At 40.6% G+C, this 8,714-nt stretch overlaps 1 protein-coding gene across 10 annotated transcripts in view; it reads left to right on the plus strand.

The window, feature by feature from the left end:
* Positions 1–8,714, plus strand: part of XRCC4 (X-ray repair cross complementing 4) — a 102,503-nt gene that overhangs the window by 48,487 nt on the left and 45,302 nt on the right. The window contains exon 8 of one of the 10 annotated variants that reach the window (XR_013977198.1): positions 7,666–7,862. The exons of the other annotated variants lie outside the window; for them this stretch is intronic. The gene's annotated coding sequence lies outside the window, so the exon portion shown is untranslated. The remainder of the gene's footprint in view (positions 1–7,665; positions 7,863–8,714) is intronic. 10 annotated transcript variants of the gene reach the window in all.

The following is an 8,714-nucleotide window of genomic DNA, read 5'->3' on the forward strand; positions in this document are numbered from 1 at the left end:
GCACACACAATGAGCTCTGTATTCAGCTTTGTAACAGTGGGAAATATTGAAACAAAAGTATGCAGTACTTGAAGTGAAGGGTTTCTTTATTTCTACATTAGAAATAATTTCATCAATTAAAATAGCATTTGGGGTGCTGTTATTTCACATTAGGGTTCCAGCCATTTGATTTAAATAGCAATAGGTAGAGGATGTTTAATGATTGTAATTTAACAAAAAAAGAGGGGGGAAATGTCTAATTCTGTATTCCAAATTGTTTGAACCCATTAACTTCCAGGTCATCAATATATTTTGCAGAAGCCAAATGTGTTGAAACCAATGGGAATTTCTCCAATAAAATGGAAATAATCCAGCAGAAGTTGTGTTGTTAGATTACAGCAGGGGTGGAGAAACATTTTAAGCCCAAGGGCCACATTAAGCCCAAGGGCCCTTCTGAGCAATGTTCTGAGGGCCACATGCTGAAGAGACCAGAGATTTCCCTACTTGTAAGAAATCCCATAGTCAAGGAAATTTGGGAGGAGGTGGCAGTGGCTGATATTATAGAGACACTATTTTCCTAAGAGTGTGCCTGTGTGCAGCGTATATGTCATCTGATGAAGTAGACTGTGGTCCATGAAAGCTTATCCCTTAACAAATTTGTTAGTCTTTACCATAAGACTCTTTTTTCACTACCACAAACTAATAAAGGTACCTTTCTTGAAATTTAAACCATTCTAGTTTATTATGTTATGGTTGCTTGTTTGTTACTGTTACAACTACTGAACAATTACACATTAAACAAAAATAAAGATAGAATTTGGAAGAATATGTCTTACTTGAGCAGTCCTTCAGAGAGTATATGTTTTCTTTTGCACAAGACTGAAGTGAAGAAAGGAAACTTTTATAACGGTAAATCCTAAAGAACTTCATTATTTGTAGCAGAGAAAAAGATCTTTATTGCCGCCTTCCTAAATGTCCGTATACTGACACTACAATATCTCTCACGATAAACCAAAAGCTTATGGTGAATAAAATTAGCAAGAACATAGTAGCCTTTTCAAGAAAAGAAATAAAGACTTCCTAGCACTTTACATAGGAAATTGCTCTTGAATTAATTTTTAAACCTATAAATAATGTGGAGGCAATGTCAGTCCTCTGACATTTGGTCTTAAGTAGATTTGAAACAGACACAATGTGTGCATAGCATGAATTGGAAGGATCTTTGTAAATCATTTTACTTTCTCCTGTGTTCAAAACAAATTAGAGTGTAATGTTTACAGGTCTCTTAGCTGTTTATAGCTCTTACCTGACTGCTTTCTTTGGCAAAGCATAGCCACTCTGGGAAGCAGTTTTATTTTGTTTACTTACGTTGCTACTCAGACTGGGCTGTTACAGCTGTCTTTCAGCAAAATGCTCCTCGGATCTCTGATCCGCAAAGAGTAGTTTATCCTACTTTTTGTCATTCTTTCTCATAACATTTAAGTGTTGCTGTTTGGTACAAATTACTACTAAAAGCACTCTATTCATTTCTTGGCTAATATCCGGTGCTTATTCACAGGTAGCTTTGACTGCATTTTCAGGAGTTGGAAAGACTTGGTTGGTTGATTTCTTCATTTTAAAATCTAAATTTACTATGTGTAAGCCATTGTACTTAACAAAGCAAGCTTCTCACTGCACTAGCACACTGCTTATTTGTTGGACGACGTCATCTGGAACAATCTATTGTGCAGAAGAATAAAAGAACCACTGCTGGGTTGAAATTAAGTTAGCTGTTAGAGTATTCTGATTTTAGCTGATAATTCTGTTCCCTTAAATCAAGGGTAGCTAACAAAGTGCCCACCAGAGGCCCACCAGCTCCCATCAGCCTCATGGCCAATTAGTAGGAATTATGGGAGTTGTAGTCTAGCAACACCTGGAGGGTACCATGTTGGCTATCCCTGTCTTAAGAATAAGTAGTGGCATTCTAGGAATGAAAAGAGAATTACCAGTATTGCATGGCTCTAGGGTCCAAATTAGACACTACACTAAACATTCAGCTGCCATTGCAAATAATAGTTGTGCATCTAGTTACCTCCTTCACAATATCTAACAGAACCTGCCTCCTGCTGTTATGATAGGCTGCATTTCCCTCCATCACCACCAGCAGCCAATGATGATAGGTAGGAACAGGGAAGAAAACTGCAACAGGAAGCCTTTCTCAAGGTCATCCTCCAATGGCACTAGACAACAGTCAAGTTGGCAAAATTAACCCCTCCCTTCTCCTTTATGTTGGAAGGGCTGTGGCAAGCTTGATTCATTTATTCAGGTTTTGTGGGAATGCCTCCATGTTAAAAACTTTTGGAATAGAGTATTCTCCATCATAACTGCAATTGCAGGCCAACCCCTTTCTCTAAATCCTGCCTTAGCCCTACTATCTTTGGATATAGACGTAGATTCCACCCTGCTCCATAGAGAACTAGTAGGCATCTTACTGACTGCAGCACGATTAGTGATAGCTCAGTGATGAAAGAACCAGATTGAAATACCCCTGAATATATGGGAGAATAATAACTGGGATACAGCAATGTCTGAGCATCTCACCAGACACAGAAAGGCAATTAAAGACATAACAAATAATATACCTTCCAAGACACATAGGCCCCTTTAACTATGTTAACGGCCAAAATCAAGACCTTGTTATACCAACCGCTCAATATTCTCATTGGAGAGGATACGTTAAATAATATGCTTGAATGTTGAATGTGTAAGCGTATGTCTAGAAACAAAGGATGAAACACCATTAGATGTACTGCTGGATGTGTGTTTAATGGTTATTGTATTTGTTTAAAAATCAATGAATTTTTTTTTTAAGTACCACTAGATATTGTTGAGGAGCTGGAACGATATTGGGGTACCTTTGGCCAATTTATTATGGAATAAGTGTTGATGGTATAGATGTGTAAAGTATATTCCACAAGTCTGTGCATGTGTGTGTATATATAAACACACAGAGAGGCAAAAGCCAGTAGACAGAAATCTGGAACATGGGAAGCTCCTTTATTTCATGCCAGTTGGTTGGTCCAGCTAGCTTGGTACTGACTGGCAGCAGCTCTTCAGGCAAGAGACATTCCCAGTCCTGCCTTGAGATGCTGGGGACTGAACTTGAGATCTTCTACATGCAAAGCAGATGCTCTACCTTTCAGAAATGGCAATATGCCTTTAATGTGATCTTTCAAATAAGTTTTCATATTCAGTTCTGAGAGAAGACACAAAGTCTAATTGCTTTGGTGTTAAGTTGGTGGTTTATTTTAAGAGTATTGGAACATGGTTCCTTTTAGAGTGGTGTTTGTTAAATTGTCTTTTGGTATCCTTGGGTAGCAAGATCAACATAGCTCTGTTATTATGAGTAAAAGCAAGTTTGGAGAAAATAACAGGTGTCCTGGTAGTAAAAAGTCAATGAAAGAGTAAATCACTGGGACACACTTATTTTCTTTCTAGGTGAGATTAAAATAAGAGCCCTGAAATGAGCCTAAATAGGCAGCAGTGTAAGCTAGCAGCAAAGCAGTGATCAGCTTCTTGAATGAGAATCCTGAGTTGCATCAGGGCATGACCTCCTCACGGCTGACATTTGACCCTCCAGTCAGACAGCTCAGTTGGGCTTTCTCTCAGGCCTGAAAAAGATTTATTATTTCAAATATGATGACTGGGAAAGCATAGAATGACCAGTGCTTTGGAAACCAGTGGGACTTTCCTTGAGGGGCACAGGCAAGAGATTAAAGAGTGCGTAGAAATTAATGTTTGTAAGCTAGCAAATTAAGTGGGACTCTACACAGAGGAAGCATTTATTAACCTTGGTGAATAAATAAACCCTGTTAAATAAAACAAGGAATCTCTCAGATGTGTAGATACACATTCTTAATCTTGTCAGAAACTGGTAAAACTAAAACTAAGTTATGTTGTTTTAAGGTTTCAGAATTTTGTTAATAGCTAAAAATTCCTATTCCTATATTAATCCAAAAATAACATATTCAGAAAGTATGCTCCTACAGGCCTTTACAGTCAAACAAATAAAAAAGAAACGCAAGTGCATAAGTAGATGTGAATGATAAAGGGGAAGAGAGAGAGTTGTATATTTTAGAACTCACCTTATTTCTGTGATTGTACATTGCTTTAAACTGCATTTGACATTGTGTTTAAATTGATGTAATTGGAATTGAACAGAAGGAGCGTGTCACTGTTGGTTCTGCTTCATCTTTGTGGCTTTCGATACCATCAGCCATAGTATCCTTCTGAGCCGCCTTGCTGGGATAGGACTTGGAGACAGTGTTTTACCGTGGCTTTGTTTCTTCCTGGAGGGGCAAACCCTGAAGGTGGTGCAGTGGGACCAGTGGCGTAGTGTGGGGGGTGCAGGGGGGGCCGGCCGCACCGGGCGCAACATCTGGGGGCGGGCGCACGCTCGCACTCGAGTGCTAAAATCCACGGGTTAGGGGGCGCAAATTACTTGCCTTGCCCCGGGTGCTGACAACCCACGCTACGCCACTGAGGGGGACTCTTGTTTGACACCTTGGTCATTGGTCTACGGGTCCCTCAGGGTTCTGTCATGCTATTTAACATTTACCTGAAACCACTGGGAAAGATTGTCCATATTTTCGGGGTTCCGTGGCACCGGCTCTATTTCTCCTTTCCACCGAAATCAAAGGAAGCCATTTTGATTCTACACTGGTATCAGTAATGGACTGTATGAGGGTATTCTCTCATAGGAACCTGCCCAGGCTTAGAGATCTTTGGAGGTGGCCATATCCTGGTCCCTCCACCCTCATATGGATGCGGAAGAGGGCCTTCTCAGTGGCTGCTCTGAAATTTTGGAACTCCGTAATGAAGCTAGACTGGTTTCCTCCTTGTTGTTCTTCCACTGACAGACTTTCTGGTCCCAACAGGCTTTTGGGAACTGATTGCTTTTAATGAAAGGGCTGTTTCTGTGCTATTTTTATTGTAGTTATTGGTATTGTTTTAATAGATTTCATATATGTATATAGTTTTAATTTTATCAACTTTTAATTGTTTTTAATGATTGCATTTTCTATGTTTTTAGCGTTTTTACTCTTATCTGTAAGCTGCCTTGAGTTCTGTCAGGGAAAAAGTTGGGTTATAAATAATTATAATGATAATAAAAAATCTAGTCGCTGGACAGATTGCAACATAAAGTTGGCAAAGCTGCATTGAAAACATGAACTTTATAAGTTAGAAATTTATGGTGGGTGGGAATGTTTAATTTTGGGCATTATATTAATGAACATCTTATCATTCAACAACTTTTGGTTTGTCAAAACATGGCATCAAGAAAATGTTTCTACTGTCATTGTAGTCACTGCTACTTATCTTAACCATTTTAAAGAAAATAACAGGGCGGGGGGAGAGAATCAACTTGTGGGCTAGAAGTTTCAGATAACAAAATTATAATTCCTCAGCTTTCAGCAGCTTTGTAATGGATCTTTTACCTCCAGTGTATGTCACAGGGGTTTTAAAGCACTATTATAAAGCTTTCATTGTACTGTGAAACAGCCTCATATTTTTTTTGTAGCCAAAAAGTTTTTGAAAGTTCCCATCATGGGTTTTTTTCTTGATGAAGGGAGAGGGGTTCATTTTATATCTTAAATGTTTCATTTTGATAATATGACAGCTTATGTCACTGTTGTTAATATTATTGGTTTTAAAAGCATGTTTTCCCCATAAAGCACTGAACTAGGGCTGAGGAACCTGTCTAGCATGCCTAGTGGTCAGAGATGATGGGTTGTAATCTAGCAGCATCTGGACATCCATAGGTCCCTCACACCTGCTTTAATGAAGAAAAAATCACTATAACTAAACACCAGTTTGCTGGATCCAAGAGTTCTCTTCTCCAGTGGAAGGGAGGCGAGTAAGTCTCCTTTTGGAGAAAGCTATCTTTATATATGATGGTGACAGCAGCCATGAAATTAAAAGATGCCTGCTTCTTGGGAGAAAAGCAATGACAAACCTAGACAGCATCTTAAAAAGTAGAGACATCACCTTGCCAACAAAGGTCCGTATAGTAAAAGCTATGGTTTTCCCAGTAGTGATGTATGGAAGTGAGAGCTGGACCATAAAGAAGGCTGATCGCCAAAGAATTGATGCTTTTGAATTATGGTGCTGGAGAAGACTCTTGAGAGTCCCATCGACTGCAAGAAGATCAAACCTCTCCTTTCTTCAGGAAATCAGCCCTGAGTGCTCCCTGGAAGGACAGATCGTGAAGCTGAGGCTCCAATACTTTGGCCACCTCATGAGAAGAGAAGACTCCCTGGAAAAGACCCTGATGTTGGGAAAGATGGAGGGCACAAGGAGAAGGGGATGACAGAGGACGAGATGGTTGGACAGTGTTCTTGAAGCTACCAGCATGAGTTTGACCAAACTGCGGGAGGCAGTGGAAGATAGAAGTGCCTGGCGTGCTCTGGTCCATGGGGTCACGAAGAGTCGGACATGACTAAACAACAACAACCTTTATATATATAGAGAGAGAGAGTGTGTAGATCCTCTCCTAATAATACTTTTATATCACTGTATACATGGAGGTGAAATTTGTTGGGCCTTTCCCTGTGAAGTTGGTTGGAGAAAATCTCCCTCCCAGTTTGGGGGGTTTTCTGGTCATGCATCCAGCCTTAAATCTGCATAGCAGATGAAAGGATGTACAGGTGGGCACTTAGGCACCAGCAGGAAAGAGGAAATGGATCTGTCTGAAATCTGCATATGCTAATTATATGTATAGATGCTAATCTACCACAATTTAACTAGAAATACATTTTACCAAAATGGGGAAGACTTTAACCTGTCTACGGTCCTCCATCTTCTGTCCAAGTGCTATTTATAGGCAATTTCTCTCCCTTCTTATATTCCCCCCCCCTGTATTTATTTCAACCATTTGTATACCACTTAATCACAACCATCTCTAAGCTACAGCTAGAAGATGTAATACTGCAAAAATGAGTTGAAGCTATAAAATCAGAATTCACTTTAAAAGCCTGGTGGGGTTTTTTTAAAGTGCATTCAGTGTCAGAAGTTCAACAGGGAGCCTATCTAACCTCAACTGCAAGGGAGTTCCACAAACTTCAGCCCACAATACGAAGCACACAGCTCCTTGTGGATCTGTGCTATGAAAGTAGCTAACAGTGACTTTCACAAAGATCTCAGTGATTGAGCAGGGATATAAGGGATTAGGTGGCCTCTGAGGTATGCTGAACCCAAGTTGTTAAGGGAGAATTAATACAAGAAACATTGAACCTGATTCAGTAACTTATGGGCAGCAGGTGCAAGCTTTTGAGCATTGGCGTTACGTGCTGGCAATAGCCTATCCCCATCAACAGTCTTGCTGCAGCATTTTGCAGCAGCTTGTGCCTCTGGACCAGATCCAAGGGTAGCCCCACATAGAGCTAATTGCAGTAATCAAGACTTGAAGTCATAATTGCATAAATCTCTGCAACTGGACTAACCATGTCCAAGAATGGTCATAGCTGGTGAAAGGCCGTCCAGGCAACTGAGGCTATCTGAGCCTGCAGCGACAAAGATGGATCCAGTAGCACCCCTAAACTCCATGCCTGTTCTTTCAAGGGACTGCTGCCCCATCCAAAACAGGCAACTGACCTATCTCCTAGATATGGGAACCATTCCTCACCCATGGTGCCTCTGTCTTTCCAGGGCTCAGACTCATCATATTGGCCCTCATCCACTCCAGTACTGCTTCCAGAAAACAACCTAGACTCTAGATCATTCACAGTCTCTCCTGAGTCACATGTTATGGAGAAGCAGAGCTGCATTGCATCAGCATACTGATGACCCTTTGCTCCAAAACTTGGACTGGACAGCCTGTCAAATAGAGGACTTTCCCCTGCAAAGTAAGACAGATGGCCACCCTGCTGGGTGCATGCAGCTTAGCATGTGATTATTCAGCAAGTAGAATGTCACCATTTACCTTCCAGGCACAGAACTGTGCCCAAGAGTACACCCAGACTAGGATTCTGCAGCACTTTCTATGATTTCTCTGTGTGCGTTTGTGTTCGTTCTCCTTTCTGGCTCTGTGTTTGTGCTCATGTCCATGCAAAAGGTTGTATCTGACTCATCTGCCTTGAACTCATTAGGTGGTCTTAGGCAAACCACTGTCTTTTAGCCTCTCCACCTGCGCTATAGGGATAGGAATAATAATAATAATGACCTACCTTGTCAAAGTTGCTGAAATACTGTATGTGAAGTGTTTTGAAAAGCCCAAAACACTATTGCAAATGCTTGTTGTTGGTACATTTAAGCTTTGGCGCAGTTCTGTAAATGGTCTTTCAATGGCTTTCTTCATGGCCACTGGCCATTCTTCATTATCCACCATTGTTGGCCTCCTCCCTCCCTCCCTCCCTACCCAACCGCTTTCCTCCAATCAGAATTTAGTGCTGCTGAAGTGGTTCAGAAGATATACTCTAAATTGCAGTGGCATGAGCATCTTACTGGCTGCTGCAACATAAACCATCCAGTTGTTGTACTAGAGCCAGTTATCTCAGGTAATCATGACACAAATAAACACTCCATGGTAAAAGATCGTATTATCCAAGTAGATTCTGGGATCTCTCTCCATACATGAAAACTCTTCCTCCTCTTTACTGCAGACCTGACAATATATATAAAAGCAAAGTCATTGCAGATTTTCTAATGGCGGTTTTCCAAAAGGAAAACATTTAGTGGAATCGTGCATTCACTTTTGA

This window comes from Podarcis pityusensis (assembly GCF_964106645.2).
Source record: "Podarcis pityusensis genome assembly, chromosome: 11".
NCBI classification, from domain to species: domain Eukaryota; kingdom Metazoa; phylum Chordata; class Lepidosauria; order Squamata; family Lacertidae; genus Podarcis; species Podarcis pityusensis.